Source organism: Mixophyes fleayi, chromosome 5 (genome assembly GCF_038048845.1).
Source record: "Mixophyes fleayi isolate aMixFle1 chromosome 5, aMixFle1.hap1, whole genome shotgun sequence".
NCBI classification, from domain to species: domain Eukaryota; kingdom Metazoa; phylum Chordata; class Amphibia; order Anura; family Limnodynastidae; genus Mixophyes; species Mixophyes fleayi.
Window position 1 is genome coordinate 188,058,074 of NC_134406.1, and position 18,695 is coordinate 188,076,768.

General features: G+C 43.1%; 1 long non-coding RNA gene across 1 annotated transcript in view; it reads right to left on the reverse strand.

Moving 5' to 3' along the window:
- Positions 1 to 2,143: 2,143 nt before the first annotated feature.
- Positions 2,144 to 18,695, reverse strand: part of LOC142157793 (uncharacterized) — a 28,409-nt gene continuing 11,857 nt past the window's right edge. The window contains exon 3 of the long non-coding RNA XR_012692637.1: positions 2,144 to 2,500. This is a non-coding gene — a long non-coding RNA (uncharacterized LOC142157793). The remainder of the gene's footprint in view (positions 2,501 to 18,695) is intronic.

An 18,695-nucleotide genomic window follows, 5' to 3' on the forward strand; every position in this document is an offset into this window, starting at 1 on the left:
TACTAAATAAATGAAAGATGGAATCTGATTGGTTGCCATAGGCAACATCCCCACTTTTTCAAACCCGCAGCTTAGTAAATCTAGCCCTTTGTCTGCATCACACTTTTGTAAGATTTGGAAGCATTTTATGGTGGACTGCAATTGCTTGGTCTATGATCTTGTCAACAAAGAATACATCCTGTGAGAATTTAAGCTCTCATTCCACAAGTCACCTTGTTATTTGATAAATAGCAATACTATATCCACACAAAGGAGGATATCCCTGGACACTGATTTAAGTCAACCAAAAATTAAACCTTATAATAGTATCATAAATCATATAAAATATGTAAAATTTGTAGCCATCATTATATTAATGGGGAGAAGAACTTATGCAGCGTCTTAGAGAGATTGTTGTGTATTCAGTCTTATTGGAAAATAAATAAACTAGAGAACAGAAGAGCAAATAATATGTTCTCCTCGACAATTATATACCACCAACACAATATTTTATTAAAACATCTATTAAATACACAAAAGAGAAAAAAAAAAGGGCAGGTATTAAATATAACAGTCTCTGATTGTAAAACTCGATGGTGCACATAAGATAAAATAGTCTATTACTGCGGTAAACAGTGGCTAGTAAAGAGGTTTCTTTAACTTTATCAACTCTTAATCTGTGCCGTATAACATCTTATAACTCATGGACAAAACGATAGCATCCAATAATTGTGGAACTATAAGTCCCTCCTACAGTTGTATGCGTGAGCTGACCATTCGGAATTAGACAGATTGTCTCCTATTTAAGATTCTACTCACTAAGACAGCCATCTTATTACCCAGCTCTGTGGGTGATGTATCCTCCGAGCTCACCTCCACCTATTGTACTAATGAGTATGCCGACATAAATAGCCAGTTACCTTCAAGAAAAGTGTCTTATAAGCTAAATCCAATTTCAATCACCACTTGTGAGAAAGTTCTTCTGGGGTATAAATCCCCTTTGTAAATGCGCTTACTTGAAATAAAGTGGTTATCTTGCCTATACATATTGACGGTTCTCCATATCCATGAAATGTCTCTAACAGGGTTCGGCCATTTTTACATGCAGATGGTATATGCAGAATAAAAAAAGTATATGGTTGCTCTGTTTCCCCTCGTGGGGGTGCCGGATTAGTTTCTTCCCCCCTCGGAAGGTATATGTTGAGTTATCCTCCTGTCCCTTTCCCCTCTTAACCTCTTTCTTTCCTCCCCCCCATCTCCCCCCTTTCTCCTTCTTCTCTTCAATAAAACTTTGGAAAAACACAACAGCATAGGGTTTCCTATTTACGGGCCTTTCCAAGGCTTACAGTTGGATCATTCCAGTTATGATTAATGTCCTGTTTTGTATTCAGTACCTCTGTATTCTTACTTTGGATTTTTTGTAACTCATGTTGTTGTTGAAAATAAAGAGTTAAAAAAAAAAAAAAAAAAGTATATGGTGCATTACCTCATAAACATTTTTATTTAATAAACATCTGAAAACGATCAAATAAAAAAATCAGCAGATATGATGTCTCCAAATATAGATCTGCAGGGTCTAGCCGCCTACCATAATTTGCAGGTAATAAAAGTCCTAAACGAGTTCTTTTATGATGGGCACCCAATGTGGCTCGGTGGCGTCTATACTCTGTACTTGCCTTCATTACTCTTTTAACGTTGGCATTGTGACTAGCAACATTGTCAATGTCACAAATAACACTAACGACATTGGGAACCTGTCAGTACAATGGAAGCATTGGCACTCAGCCTGCCAACATGTTCATGTCAGCAAGTTACCGTATTTCCCCATGTATAGGACGCTCCACTGTATAAGACGCACCTATATAAATCATGTGAAAAAATTGAGGATAAACATTATCCTCACTTTTTTCACAGAGTATTTGTGCAGCTTATACAGAGGAGAGACTACACTATAGTGAATTCTGACTTACCCTAGTCAGATGCTTCCTCTGTCTGGTAAAGTCTTCTGTCTTCTCTCCGTCTGATCCTGATGCTGGAAACCCGATTAATGTCCTCTCTGCGATGTCCGGATGTCCTTTCAGGACCTTGACAATCCTTTCAGGATTTCAAGGTCCTGAAAGAATGCCTTTCAGGACCTTGTCAAGGTCCTGAAAGGACATCCGGACATCGCAGAGAGGACCTTAATCGGGTTTCCAGCATCAGGATCAGACGGAGAGAAGACTCTACCGGACAGAGGAGTCATCTGACAGGGTAAGTGCTACTACCCCTGTATAAGACGCACCCAGTTATTAGACCCAAAATTTTGGGGAAAAGGGTGCGTCTTATACATGGGGAAATACGGTAAGTGCTGGCATTCCCACTGTCGGAATTCCATACCCCACCATGTTGCTGTGGAGCAAAGCAGGAGGGATAAGTCCAAAGATATACAGTAGATTGAACCAACACGTTTCAACCCTATCTGGGTCTTTTTCAAGGAATATCACATCTGTAGTCACTGACGCTCTTTATCGATTTGTATCAACTAAAACAAATCGATAAAAAAATATTAAAAAACACTAAACTTTCAAACATAGTCAAATCGATTGCAAATTTAGATCTCTACTTAGGCAAATGTAGCTTATATTCAAAAAAATCAACATTTAAATATAAAACAACGATTATAAAAATGTAAACAAAGAGGTACAAATCACGTGACCTATGTACTCCAATCAAATCCAATATGTAGTCACATTGAATTTACTATATGGTTTAATGTCATATTAATACAAAGTGATTGGTCTTTATAGATGATTTAAGTGAATAGATATTCACACTTAATAATTAGAAAGGTTTTAAAAAATGGATTGTGGACCAGAAGACCGCGGAATCAGTGGTCTCAATACAAGGTAGGAATATGTCTCCAATGTCATCAATCTGCAATGAGTATCCATAAAGAATCACCATTAACACAATTTTGCTTTGACTTTAATTTAAATACTCCTCGCTCCTTAGTCGCATGGTTACACGCTGTTTGTAAACATTATATATATTACATTATGTAGAAGTGGAGCAATAGCTTTTTACATCAATGTGAGTACATATTGTTAGCAAAACATAAAATACACATCCCCACATTGATCCACAAACAATTTGCGTAGAGTCTCAACTTACACAATTTTAGCTTTATATTCATCGCTCCTTAATAAAATACTGTGATCACATGCTGTGTATACACAACATGTCATCCACATGTGTCTTATAATATCTAAGTACTGTGCTTACGAGCAAAAGACATTGCCTACCAGTATAATGGTGGGTTTTAACGATAATAATGTGCACAAATGTGAATGCTGATTGTGAATAGTAACAAAAATGGGATGATAATATTTTTTATGTGAGAATAATAGTGAATCAGTAATTACAATGCTTTACAGGAACCAATGTAATTCAAAATCGGCATTTAATTCATTTGGAATGAGAGTTTTTAATCTGTAAATCCATCTCTATTTTAGCTAATTTGGTGTTGATATCTTTATCTTTCCAGCCAAATTCAATCTCAGAGATTCCCAGAAATTGTATGAAACATTTTTCTGAGCATTTATGGATCTCCTTAAAATGTTTGGAAAGTGGGTGGGTTTTTTGATGTTATACAGGTGTTCAGACATATGTATATTAAGGAGGCGTGAAGAATGCCCCACATAATACTTGACATATTGACATTCAAGTAAATAAATAACATTCCTTATGTGGCAGGTAATGAATTGATTAATAGTATGTTTTTAACCTTGGACTTCGAAATTCAGTTGTTTAAGAGATGATGAGGATCAGGCTGAAGGTGCAACGAAAGAAGAAAGGAAAGCACAAGGAAAGAGGCCCTGCGTGTGAGAGCTTAAAGACCTTTTCTAAATGTGTAAAACTTGAATAGAATATATAATCAACAGACACAATTAAAAAACATATTGTGAATTGATCAGAATTCCAACCATTATCTAATTCTACCACTGGGCAGCACAGCAGAGAGGAGCATATGGTTGTGTCTGAGTGCTCACAATTTGTTACAGAAATCAACTATTAGTGTATGTTCCATGAATCAGTTTGCCTTGTAGGGCATTCACAGGTTTATTGAAATGTGCACTAAAAAGCCCATGGTCATTTCAGATATTATATAATATAGCAATATTACACAGTCTAATACACAAATATTTATTGGTGTGAATAGTATGTCTTCAGTTGTCACAGAGGTGATGCACTTTTCCATACATCTAAAAAATTCAGTTGTGCGGGCTAAATCTCCCTTTATGTATTTTCTTCTTTTACCCATCACACAATATATTTTGTCAATAAAAAAGAGATTTTAGCTTCAGTTTTCTGTTCCCTGAGCATGCGCCGTGTTTCTTCAGCTGTCAGTTTTCATTTAGGTCCCTGAGTTTGCTCAGTCTGTGTTCACCACTATCCAGCTGCCTCTGATTATCCTTGTTACCCTTTCGTATCAGAGCTTGGCAAAGTCATTGTTTGGTGTTTGCATTGCAATGACTGAAGCTGCTGCTAAATTTCCTTACTGATATTCTGGGACCCTTTACCGCAGCTTGTTTTTGAACTCTGCTCTTTATTTGATCCCCTGTGCGGCTTCAGTATGCCATTGCCAGGCCATTCCAGTTTTCTGCATCTCCAATCCTATTACCAATTCGTCCTCAGTAGCATTGCCTGTATATCTTATTGCTTCCATTTTGTTACCTGCATTAGCAGTATCTGCTATATCTGTGACATACCAGTCCTGTTTCCTGTGACTCCAGTCTTGCTATCGGCTCACCCTGGACATTACCTGCACAGCTTCACTTTTCTTCCTACCAGTTCAGTAAGGCTTCCAGCCAGTGATGTCCATCCTCTGAACTTAATATACAATAACCTCTGTACCTGTGACTGTTTGCAGTAAAGTACCTACTAAAAGTATAACCTGTAATAAAGTCTTCCAATACCATCCCAGCTACAGCTTCTGTTCTCCAATTTTGTGACATATTTATAATTTACAGTATAATATTTATTGCTTATTGTTTGGAGATGTTTTCACTATTATTTACAAAATAAAGTGGAATGGAGGCGAGCCGGAAGCCATAGTGAAAGCACCCAGTAGCACAGATAGGTTATGAGATTTTCCTCTCTCACTTTGCAGAAAGTGTGTAAGTATTGTGGGTATGTGAATAGTACTTACCATGGTCTGGTGCTCAGTTCTCTCTCCCGCAGGGTGGGTAGTCTTCTAATGTTCCCAACACTACATAATGGTTAATGGGAGCACTGATGTCTTTTAAAAATGTGGTCACATGATGGCAATCTCAACCAGTTCTCCGCTTACTTGTTCCCTAAGTTACTTAAACCCAGTTCACTGGCAAGATGGTGCCATATCTTTGCATCTCTGCATGTTACTGCTGCTTAGATTGCTTGGCCTCCGTTATCTGTTCCAGTGTCCCTGTTATGCGTTCCAGTATTCCAAGTGTCCGTTTCAGCATTTCTGGTATCCACTCCAGCATTATTCCTGGAATCTGCACCAGCCTTCCTATTTGTTCCATTATTCCTCGTATCTGTTCCAGTATTTCCATTGGTTGGTTTCTGCACTATATGCCGTTGACCCCAGCAATGAGACTATACCTCATTGTGGGGGTCCCTTGCTAAGACCTATACCACATTAGACTCTACGCCTCCATTGTGGGTAGCATTAAATCTGGCAGATAGCATTGAATCAAAAAGTTCCAGTGCTTATCTTGACATTTTTTTTCATTTTTAGTGCAACATAGGCACAATGGAAGATTTCTTTTGAAGACAGCTGCATATACAAAAAGAAGAATCATGGAGTTACTCTGCATCATCCAAAAGAAGAAAATATATCCATTTTGACCATCTACAGTTTCTGATTGCAGCAATGACCATTGTAATTTAAATGTAATATTTTCTATGGAATTCTTCAATGCTTTTATAATACAATATCATAGGTAAGTACTATTTTTATGTAAAATGTCTTACTGTTTGAGTAGACAACTTTGGTAGGGGCATGGTACTACCTGTTACAGAGTTCTTGGGCAAGGCTGAAGAATATAAGCTCTGTTTTGGAAATGCTATGGTAGATTTGGGTGTCATCAGCATAGGTTGTCCTGGAGGTCAAAATGAGCAAATTGGATTCCCAAGTGAAGAAATGTAATGTGAGAAAAGCTGGTGCTGAGAACACAATCTTGTGGGACCCTAATAGATAGTGGTAGTGGAGGGGAGGATGTGCCAGATCTAGAGACACTAAATAAGTGGTTAGACATGAAGTGAACAAGGAGAGAATGTGTCACAAAGGTCATTGGAGTGAAGGATGTGCAGAAGAAGATGATAACCAACAGTGTCGAAAGCAGCTGACATTCATGAGGATGAGTATAGAGAAGTGACCCTTAGACCTTGCTGTAAGTAGATCACTGATCACTTTTGTGAGTGCAGTCTTGGGAACAGAAACCCAATTGCAGAGAGTTGAGAATGGAGTGAGAGGAGAGATAGGCAGCTGTACATAAGTTGCTCAAGTAGTTTGGAAGCAAAGCAGAGGAGGAAATAGTTGGAGAGATTGGCTGGGTCAAGATATGGTTTCTTTAGGAAAGGATGGAAATGTGCCAGAGAAAAGAGACGGGTTGAAGAGATGAGATTAGAGGTGATCATGTAGTTGGGGCGAGGGAGCAGAGACGCTGGAAGGGAATAGGGTCGGTGGGGCAGATTGTACAGTCAAATGATTAGGTGAGTGCAGAGACTTCATTTTCAGTTACTGGAGAGTGAACTGAGGGAGGATTGGGATGTAGGGGAAGGTGGATATGGTGTGTTGAAATTAGCATGAAGAAATATCTTGTCAAAAGATGTCAATTTTGTCTTTGCAATAGGTGGCAAAGTGGTGGACAGTGGAGGAGGAGATGTAGGTAGGCAGAGAAGTTAGTTGAAGGTGGCAAAGAGTTGACAGGGGTTAGAAGACTGGTGGATATTAGAGAAGTGAAGTATTTTGCTTAATAAGTGAAATGGCATTGAATTTATATTGGGGGAAAATCTGCTTCGGAGGAAGATTCCCGCCAGTGGTGTTCAGCAGTGCAAAAGCACTTTTGCAGGTGGTGGGTTTGTTTGGTGTGCCATGGTTGAGATTTGGAACGATAGAGACTATATGTGTGGCTGGAGCTGCGATGTCTCATGCTGAAACAAAGATAGAAAGAGGCAGTCTGAGCAGACAGAGTAGTCATAGGAGAAAGTAGTTGTTTTAGTGAAAGTGAGAAGTGGATTGGGTAGAGAGGCTTTAGGTGCCACTGTGTGCATGTGAATTTGGGTGGGCATGAGGTAAGGTGAGGCTGAAGGAAAAAGGGTGGTGGTCGGAGAGCGGGAAGGCCAAGTTTGGAGAAAATGAAAATGGAGCAGAAGCTCAGTTGTAGAAACATCTACTATGTGACTTTTTACATAATCGCTGCACATGTGCACTTCCTCACAACCAGCAGTATTAAGCACAAATATGCACATGAAATTTAAATTACGTATAGCCAGATGTCACCTAGAAAAGGCTGTATACTCTACGTTCAATTATGGGAAACTCCTCCCATATGAGTCTGACAGTGACAAAACTAATCTTTTGGGGACCAGTGGAGGGGAGCAAAGGGCACTGTTGTCACTGGCTATATAGTATATAGATATTGTATATATAAAATCATGTGGGCAACTTTTGCTGGTTGGTATATATAATAATGTATATATAATAATGGTGGAAGGCACTGTTAGTGAAAATGTTAGTGTGCACTGAGGAAGTCTGAGCTAGGGTCATCAAAACCCTGACTAGTGAAGTATTTTCAACTGATTTATATTGGAGGATATGGTTGTGCTTATCTTTGTTTATATTTCAGTGTTTAATGACAGCTGCACACCGGAAATATTTATCATATTTTTAAAAAATTCTAATTACTATTTCTATTATTTATACCGAGCAAGAATAAAATAATGTGCAAGAAGAATATGTTCAAATCCTGCCAAAAGAGGAAATAAAGCAACATGAATGTTTCTTTTCAACAGGATTTGAAGGACCTTGCACTAAAAATAAGCAATACATTTCCAACATCATCCACAGCTGTTCCTGAGTTCTTTGCATCCGTCTCTGAAAGCATTTTCTCCAAAATATAAAAATCAAGTGAAGATCAGTGTATTGCATTACTACACTCACACAAGACAACCTTAAGCAAAATTTGCATAGGAAAAAAAGAACAGTGTGTGTATACAGGGCACTCTTGGAACTATATATTATAGTTCCAAGAGTGCCCTGTATACACACACTGTTCTCTTTTTCCTATGCATATTAAATTGTGTGGGTGCACCACCTTTAGGAGATTTGACCATATAAAAAATAAAAAATATGTTCTAATTTTTGATTAAACCTTTCTCCTAAAAGGTTGGGGAACTATAGGATCACCTGGTGCGGTATATTTCCTTTTCTTTGTACAATATTGATATGGTGTTGCTCAAGCAAAATTTATCTACACGTCAAACCTCTTCCAAACTCACACCCACGATGCTCCTTGCATCCACCTTTCCAAATTACACTATTCAAGGATGTCATCCACCCAGCAGCACATAGTCTACGCCCCAGATGCATCCTTTTGAACCTTGGAATAGTAATGACATACTTTCAGCCAGACAGCATCTGTAGAATCTAAACAAAATGTTATAAATATGTGATTCATTTGTTTGTAAATGTTAAAGTACAGTTTAATGTGATATACTGTGTATTATTTATATCTCTGTTTATTGCTATATATTGAAGAATATGACAGCGATATGTTTGTGACAGATAAACAGATATATCTGTGACACTGGTTCACAAGCACACAAAAAAGTTTTTTTTATTTCTGTTTGTAAATATTGGGCCAAATCCCAATTACAACTATCAATCCTATGTAACATGAACATTAATTCAGAAGCTGCATACAGAAATGGTAGTCTACTTCATGTTATTCCAAAAAGGACTCATACACAGAAAGCAACATTTTGGGGTAGAGCCTCCTTAGAATATCATGAATTAGAGCTTGACAAATGGGCACTACTTAAAAATCTTGATTTCTGGCTATGGGCCTCATTAACAGCTAAAAGTAAATCCAGCTGGATGGTGCCTTTTTGCACCTTGGCAAAACAAACTGTACTGCGGAATGGGGTTTTTAAGACCTTCGCCGCTGAGACTTCTCATCAATGTGCTTAGCCTATTGGCACTTTTTGAGTTGATCACATTCCAACATGAATATCAGTAATTTGTATATGCATTACCCACACAAATTATAACTTTTCTCTTAAACATACTCAAAAAGAAAATGCAATTAGTTTGCTTATTCCTCCTAACACAGCAAAGAAAATCTACTCCAAGTGGCACAAAAAGAGAGTTTTTTTTACTTAAATTGCAAGAAAGTGCACATGCATTTTATTTTCTAAACACCTCTTCAGACAAGCTTATAATATTCCTCAACCACCCTCTTAACCTCATTACATTACCCTATTACCACCCATTACACAATTTCACACAAGACAACTACCTCCTGACCAACAGTGTTGTGTGACAGAATCATTTAGCTTATGAGTCACCTTTACCTTTGCAGCCTGGCTGGGCCGAAATGCAAAATGTAGACTTAGCCTTAGCCTCATGTGTCAAACTCCCATTGTCCCATAGATTGTAAGCTTGCGAGCAGGGCATTCTCACCTCTTTGTCTGTTTTACCCAGTTTGTTTATTAGTTTACTATGTTTGTCCCCAATTGTAAAGCGCTACGGAATATGTTGGCGCTATATAAATAAATGATGATGATGATAAAACACCACCAAGACATATTTTATGGTTCTTACTTTGGCATAACCTTTCCAAAACAGCAAACAACAGGTTTAGGTTTTCATAACAAAATTGTGGTTTGAAAATGATGATGCATTTTTGTTTGCTGTTTCACTGTCTTGAATGAAATGCATATAATGTGAAGGAATAATATAGGTAGCCCAACAAGCAATATCTGTTATGGACTTACCTTCTCCTTCGTTTCTCCGCTACTCCGTCTGTCACAGAAGCCGCACATCCAGGTTCGGCGGTCACATGACTGCAACTCAGAGCGGGGGTTTTGAAATCTCTGCTATTTAAACTTCACTCTGAGTGTCAGAGCAACTTACCTGCTTCCTGGCTCCTGTTCTTCCGTGGATCTTGGTGCTTGCAGCTCCTGTGTTGTATTCCTGTGTACCAGTACCTGCCGGTATTACTACTCTGGATCAGCTAGCCGACCAGGCTAGCTGACTCTTCTTTATTGCTTGTGACCCTGATCTGGATCGTCTAACATTTCTTTGCCTCTGCCCTGTACCTCTGCCGTCAGCCTGTGTACCAAACTTGGATATTCCTCACGCTGAGCCTGCTCGTTGATTCTGTACCTCATTGCTTCCCTGTGTACCAGTCCCAGCTGTCAAACTACGTTCTCTCTACTTGCTGCACCTCCCGCTATACTACATCTTGAGGCGAGCCTGAGGACTGCGACCTGCGACTCCCGGCAGTTAAGCCCATCCCGCCTTACGGCGGTTCTTGGTGAACACCGGGGAGTTTGTTAGACAGCGCACTTCTGGTAAGACAGCGCTAATCAAGATTAGTATCGAATCCAGCTAATCCATTACAGTTTGCTCTGACCATGGATTCAGCGACAAGGGACCTTCTGTCACAAGCCGCGGCGGCTTTGGGCACCGCCGCGACTCTCCGCCCTCATGTCCCGGCCGTCGTCATGACGACCGGGACTTCACTTCCGGGTCGTCCCAGCCGTTGCCAAGGCAACGGTCAGGACGCATTCAGACTCCTGCGCTGCGCCCCGGCATGCAGGACAGCCGGGCGCATGCGCAAATAAGAAGAAAGCCAGCTGGCTAATTATGCTCCCCGGGGCTGCCTTCCTCTCATTGGCCAGGGTTAGTATTTAAGGCAGGGAAGGGCAATCCTTCCCTGCCGGTTATAGTTCCAGCTTGCTGTACTTAGCCTGCTCCTGTTATTTGCTCTGGTGACTTTGTATTTATTTACTACTTCCGACCTTTGCCTGTTTCCTGACTCCGTTTGATTGCCTGTGACCTTTTGACCCTCTGCCTGGACATTGACTACGATTATTGCTTGTGACCCCTAATCTTCTGCCTGGCTATTTACTACGATTGTTTGCCTGTGACCCCTGATCTTCTGCCTGGATACCGACTCTGCTGGCTTGCCCATCTCCTATTGGACTTCTGCTGGACCCTCACTTCACTCGCCTGGGTTCTCCACAGTCAGCACGCAATTCACGACCCTTTGTTGTCTGCAGCCAAGTCTGTCCCCACCACTAGGGGCTCCAGCGAACACCAGACTTCAGAGTAGACTCCGGGTATTGTGGTGCAGATTGTTGGGGTTCCTAACATTATAATCGGCCAAAAATTTTGAAGTGAGTGATATTACTGACACCAGTTTGATGGAACCAAGTCCAGCTCAAGTATTGGCAGGACAGATCCAGACCCTGTCTCAAATGGTCCAGGAATTGTCCCAGCGACAGGCTGCCCAGGAACAGGCGTCCCAAGCCTCACAAGCTGCTCAGTCTCCTGTTGTGGAACCCAAGATGCATCTTCCAGACCGGTTTTCGGGAGATCGCAGGGGCTTCCGTAACTTCCGTGAAAGTTGTAAACTTTACTTTAAGTTGAGACCACTGTCATCCGGGTCCCCACAGCAAAGAGTGGGGATAATCATCTCTCTTCTACAAGGGGATCCCCAATCTTGGGCATTTAGCCTGGAACCCAATTGTCCTCAGTTGCAGTCCGTAGATGCCTTTTTCGAAGCTCTTGGTTTAATCTATGATGACCCGGACCGAGTGGCTTCTGCTGAAGCACAGCTTCGATCATTAAAGCAAGGACGACGTTCCGCTGAAGAGTATTGTTCCAACTTCAGGCGGTGGTCTTCAGACTGTGCTTGGAATGACCCAGCTCTTCGCAGTCAATTTCGCTTGGGTCTCTCTGATCAAATTAAGGACTCCCTAGTCCAGTATCCCATTGCGGAAACCCTCGAGGAACTCATGAAATTGGCCATTCGGATTGACAGGAGATATAAGGAAAGAAAAGCTGAGAAGGAAGACACTTCAACTTATTCTCCTATGCCTCCTCAAGTTGCCTCCGTGGATCAGGTTGAACCTATGCAATTGGGAGCGTATCAACTGTCATCTGAGGAACGTACCCGAAGGCGCACCTTGGGTCTCTGCTTATACTGTGGAGGAAAGGGCCATCTGCTCTGTTCCTGCCCCGTTAAGCCAGGAAAAGACCAGGCCAAGTGAACATGGAGAGTGTCCATTTAGGCCTACAAGTCATCTCTCCAAACAATTCTTTACTTGTACCTGCTCAACTCACAGTGAACGGACAAGACGTTTCCATTCCAGCATTTGTGGACAGTGGAGCTGTCACGGGCACTAGGAGTCTTTACCCAGTATCACCCGCTGATGGTCTTATCAGAGCAGTTGAGTTGGTATATGATACTCTGATGGCAGGGTGATAATGGAACTGGAAACAGCAGATGGTTAGAGAATGCTCAGAAAGTCTATGACTAGCAGCACTGGTAAACAATAGGTAACTGAACACGAGGATCTGGATGGACAAGGACACGTGAGGGTAGTCAGTGGTCTGCGCACGGCAAGTTGTACCACTGCTATAGTGAGAAGAATGTCCAGGAGTAATAAGGAGGTGGAAGTCAGCGGTCTGCGTATAGCAAGTTGTACCGCTGTCTGTAGTGAAGGAATGGAATCCAGGTGAAGGTAACGGGGAAGTCAGTGGTTTGCGTGTAGCAAGTTGTACCACTGCTTATGTGAGAGGATATATGCAACTGGTGACACAGGGAAACAGGAATCAGTGGTTTGCCTCTAGCAAGTTGTACCACTGAATATATATGTGAGGAAGGACACGAGGAGATAAATGCAATGCAGAGTCTACACGGGTACACTGAACTTGATCCCACGTTGAACTGCACACAATAATAATAATGAATGAACAGCACTGCACAGATAAACAAAGTCACTAGAATAGTCCAGCAAAAGGAAACACAGTCAATAATAGCAATAGTCTCAGAGGATGGAAACTCCGGAGGAGAACAACTCAGTCCAGATGGATATGCAATACACCAGCACAGTCAATGAGAAGTATGCATACCGTGGTTCAGATGAGCAGGCTGTTAGAGATAGCTGCAGGGATACCTGAGCGGCAGGGAACAGACGAGATGAGAAGTCCTTGCAGAATGGAAGCGGCAGGTAGGTGCAGCGCACTGTAGGTAGGCCAGCAAGGACGACAAATACTCAGGAAGCAGTAGTATATCGAATTGAACAGCAGGAGACCACGGGAGAGTTGAAGCGATGTAGCAGAGCTGGAAGCCGATGAGCGTAGACTCAATGCTAACAGGCAAGTTGACACAAATGGACACACTGTAGAAGCAGTAGGCAGCGGGTTAGCTGACGGCAGGTAGAATGCAGACTGGAGCGCTAAGACGAGCAGGACTCTGTAGACACGCTGAAGTAGCTAACAGGAATCAGCTGGAACAGTAGCGATGTAACACAGGAGAGTTTGAAGCAATCTGTAACTGTAGATATACGGAGACAGCGGATAGGAATCAGCTGCTGGAGTCACGATGAAACACAGGAGAGTTTGCAGTAATCTGTAACTGTAGATATACGGAGGCAGCGGATAGGAATCAGCTGCTGAAGACACTAGGAACATGAGGAATAGAAGTGGTCTGGAAACCACAAACGGCAAACAGGAATCAGCATCAGCTGAACACACGAGCAGGCACTGGAACACCTTCAGAGACTCATGAGGAATGAGACTCCAAGATCAGGCAACGTGGTATTGACCACAGGTGCTTAATATAGGGAGTGTTGCCTGATCAGCCAATTAAGTTAAAGGAACAGAACTGAAGGTTAAAAGGGACTGCACATGCGCAGTACCTCATTATAATGGACGGACACGGTTCCTAGCTACCTTAGAAGTAGCACTCACAGTCCGGTGAGTGACAGGAGCTCCCGGGAACTTTTTGGATTTGGCCCTCGCCCGGTCCTTGGGTTTCGTAGCCGTTCCTCTGGAATCCGTCATTACTGTCGTTGGATTGGATGGAAATCGTCTAGATAAGGGTGAGATATATTTTCGTTCGCCTTCTCTACAGTTAAAGGTGGGTGCCCTTCACTCCAAACTTATCTCCCTATATCTTATTGATTGCCCTTCGGTTCCTCTAATTCTGGGTCATCCCTGGCTTGTTCTTCACAATCCTTGTATCGACTGGACCAAGGGCGAAATTATCAAGTGGGGTCCTCAATGTTCTTCTTTTTCATGCTTGTCTCTACCACTCAGAATTACTCAGGTCTGTCCGGAGCGGTTGCCTTTTCACTACAGTGAATTCGCTGACGTCTTCTCTAAGAAAGAGGCCGATGTTCTTCCTCCACACCGGGAGTACGACTGTGCTATTGACCTTGTCCCTGGTTCTAGTTTGCCAAAGGGGAGACTATATGCCTTATCTATTCCAGAGACCCAAGCCATGGAATTATATGTGACGGAGAACCTACAGAAAGGCTTTATTCGGCCCTCCAAGTCTCCCGCCGGAGCAGGCTTCTTCTTTGTGGCTAAGAAAGACGGTGGGCTTAGGCCTTGTATTGATTACCGAGGGTTAAATAAAATAACCATTAAAAATACATATCCTTTGCCACTGATCTCAGCTATCTTCGACCAACTAAAGGGAGCTACAGTTTATTCTAAGATTGACCTACGAGGGGCCTACAATTTGATACGTATCCGTAGTGGTGATGAATGGAAAACTGCGTTTAATACTCAAACGGGCCATTGCGAGTACTTAGTTATGCCCTTTGGTCTCAGCAATGCTCCAGCAGTATTTCAAGATCTGATCAACGATGTTCTTCGTGAATTCCTGGGTTCTTTTGTCGTGGTCTATCTGGATGACATACTGATTTACTCCCGCTCGTTGGAACAACATCGGGGACATGTCCGACAGGTGCTTCTGAAGCTGCGTCAGCATCATCTATACGCGAAACTAGAAAAATGTGACTTCGAAGTCTCCAAAGTCGTTTTTCTAGGATATGTCATCTCTCCAGAAGGCTTTGCCATGGACCCCACTAAAGTGCAGGCTATCCTCTATTGGGTACAACCCTCTAATTTAAAAGCCATCCAAAGGTTCCTGGGATTCGCTAATTATTATAGGAAGTTCATCAGTGCTTTTTCCGTCCTTGTCGCTCCCATCACAGCCCTGACCCGTAAGGGTGCCGATCCTAAAGTTTGGCCATCTACTGCAGTTTCCGCCTTTGAAACCTTGAAAGTGCTTTTATGTCTGCTCCAGTCCTGAGACATCCTAATCCTGACCTCCCCTTTATTGTTGAAGTCGATGCTTCTGATGTGGGAGTTGGAGCCGTATTGTCTCAAAAGGATCTTAAAGACCACCGTTTTCATCTTTGTGCCTATCTGTCTCGGAAATTCTCTTCCGCGGAAGAACATTACAACGTGGGCAATCGTGAATTGCTGGCCATCAAATGGGCACTAGAAGAATGGCGCCACTGGCTTGAAGGAGCAAAACATACTATTACAATATATACGGACCATAAGAACTTGTCCTATATTGAGTCAGCTAAGAGATTAAATTCCCGGCAAGCACGGTGGTCCCTCTTCTTCGCTCGCTTCCATTTCATTATTACTTTCCGGCCCGGTTCAAAGAACCTTAGGGCGGATGCCCTGTCCCGCAGCTTTATCTCTGCTCAAATTCCAGCTTCTGAGCCCTGTTCCATTATTCCTACTTCCTCTATTTTGGTTGCCTTCACACAGGAATTGGGTAAAACCCTTCAGCAATGTCAACCACAGGCACCTTCCGAAACCCCAGAGGGGAAACTATTCGTGCCAGTGCACCTCCGGGGATCAGTCCTCTCCCAGTGTCATGATAACAAGATTTCTGGACATCCCGGTATTGCTAAAACCATTGAAATTGTATCTCGTACGGTCTGGTGGCCATCATTATCTAAAGATGTAAAAAGAGTATATTTTATCCTGTGACCTGTGCTCCGAGAACAAGGTTTCCCGAAATTCCCCTTCTGGGCCATTACTGCCGTTACCTGTGCCGGTCAGGCCTTGGACCCATGTATCCATGGACTTCATCGTGGACTTACCTTTATCCTCTGGGTGTAACACCATCTGGGTAACCGTAAACCGGTTCAGCAAAATGGCCCATTTTATTCCTTTAACCAAGTTACCTTCCGCTCGTTCTTTGGCCACCTTGTTCATCAAATATATATTCTGTCACCATGGACTACCAGAAGATATCGTGTCAGACCGGGGCTCACAATTCATTGCAGTCTTCTGGAAAGCCTTTTGCTCACTCCTAGGCATCAGCCTCAGTTTGTCATCAGCCTATCACCCGCAATCAAACGGACAAACCGAAAGGGTGAATCAATCCTTAGAGCAATACCTTCGACTATATATTTCTAAACACCATGATAATTGGGCTGACCTCCTTCCATGGGCCGAATTTGCGTACAACAACGCATGCCACACGTCTTCACAGTATTCTCCTTTTTATTGTAACCTGGGGTACCATCCCAGAGCCAACTCTTTATCCTCACTATCCACCGATAAACCACTTGAAACCAGAGCCACGGCCATCCGCCTTAGGAAGATATGGAAGTCTGTGCATCAGTCGTTACTTCAGGCTTCCTTTAGGTCCAAGGTTTTTGCTGATTTACATCGTTCCGCTTGTTCATTCAAGGTTGGGGATTCTGTGTGGCTCTCTACTCTGAATATAAGACTCCGTCAGCCATGTAAGAAATTAGGACCCAAATTTATTGGTCCATTTACCATCCTAAAGCAAATTAATCCAGTGGCCTTCAAACTAAAACTTCCGGAATCCTTAAAGATCCCCAGTACATTTCACTGCTCTTTATTGAAACCTGCCAAAAAATCCAAACCTCAACCAGTCTCGGTGGATGGACATCAAGAATTCATAGTGGAAAAAATCCTGGATTCAAAAAAGGTCCAAGGCCAAGTTCACTACTTAGTCGATTGGAAGGGGTACGGTCCCGAGAAACGGTCATGGGTACCGCAAAGAAACCTACATTCAGATAGGTTACTCACGGAATTCTTTAAAAAATTTCCCGGAAAACCAGGTTGTCGGGGTTCCTTGACCCCTCCTCAAGGGGGGGGTACTGTCACGAGCCGCAGCGGTTTTGGGCACTGCCGCGACTCTCCGCCCTCATGTCCCGGCCGTCGTCATGACGACCGGGACTTCACTTCCGGGTCGTCCCGGCCATTGCCAAGGCAACGGTCAGGACGCATTCAGACTCCTGCGCTGCGCTTCGGCATGCAGGACAGCCGGGCGCATGCGCAAATAAGAAGAAAGCCAGCTGGCTAATTATGCTCCCCGGGGCTGCCTTCCTCTCATTGGCCAGGGTTAGTATTTAAGGCAGGGAAGGGCAATCCTTCCCTGCCGGTTATAGTTCCAGCTTGCTGTGCTTAGCCTGCTCCTGTTATTTGCTCTGGTGACTTTGGATTTATTTACTACTGCCGACCTTTGCCTGTTTCCTGACTCCTTTTGATTGCCTGTGACCTTTTGACCCTCTGCCTGGACATTGACTACGATTATTGCTTGTGACCCCTGATCTTCTGCCTGGCTATTTACTACGATTGTTTGCCTGTGACCCCTGATCTTCTGCCTGGATACCGACTCTGCTGGCTTGCCCATCTCCTATTGGACTTCTGCTGGACCCTCACTTCACTCGCCTGGGTTCTCCACAGTCAGCACGCAATTCACGACCCTTTGTTGTCTGCAGCCAAGTCTGTCCCCACCACTAGGGGCTCCAGCGAACACCAGACTTCAGAGTAGACTCCGGGTATTGTGGTGCAGATTGTTGGGGTTCCAAACACCTTCTGGAGCACTTGGTAGGAAGAGTGGAGAAACAAGAAGCTAATCAAGAGCAACTTCTAAAATTTCTCCAGAGCTTATCGTCCCGGATGGATACGATTCAGAATACTTTAGTGGCTACCGGACCTCCTGCACCCGTGGTTGCTGACCCTGAACCTCCGCCCACAGCGACAGCTGCTTCCTTTCAGTTGCGGATACCTAATCCTCCTAAATTTGATGGGGATCCTAAACTATGTAGAGGATTCCTGCACCAATGCTCCATTCAGTTTTAGCTTCTGCCTGTCAGGAGCCATGGCAGCCACGGGCACCGCTGCGACTCTCCTCCTCTCTGTACGGACGTCCCCGTCCGTTGCCATGATGACCGGGGCATCATTTCCAGTTACTCAGGTCCGACCGTTGCCAAGGCAATGGCTGGACGCTGAGGGTGTTAAGCGCTGCGCTCCGGCAAGTGCTGCAGCCGGGCGCAATGCGCTAAATACAGTCTGTGGGCTGATTAATAAAGCAATCAATTAGCAGCCAGGGCCTGAAGTTTGTTACAGGGCTAAGCCCTGATTGGCTACTTTTGGTATATAAGGCAGGGAGGGCTTAGCCTCCCTGCCGGTTATAGCGTCCTAGTGTGTTTCTTGTGCTGACCTGCTCTGATATTCTGCTGGATTCCTGTTTTGACCCTTTTGGCTGTTTACTGGATTTTGCCTTATTGCCTGTGACCCTGACCTTTTGGCTTGAACCTTGGATTCTACCGATTTGCTCGTGGCCCCGACCCTTGGCGTGTTTTCTGACTATTCTACCTTGCAAGTG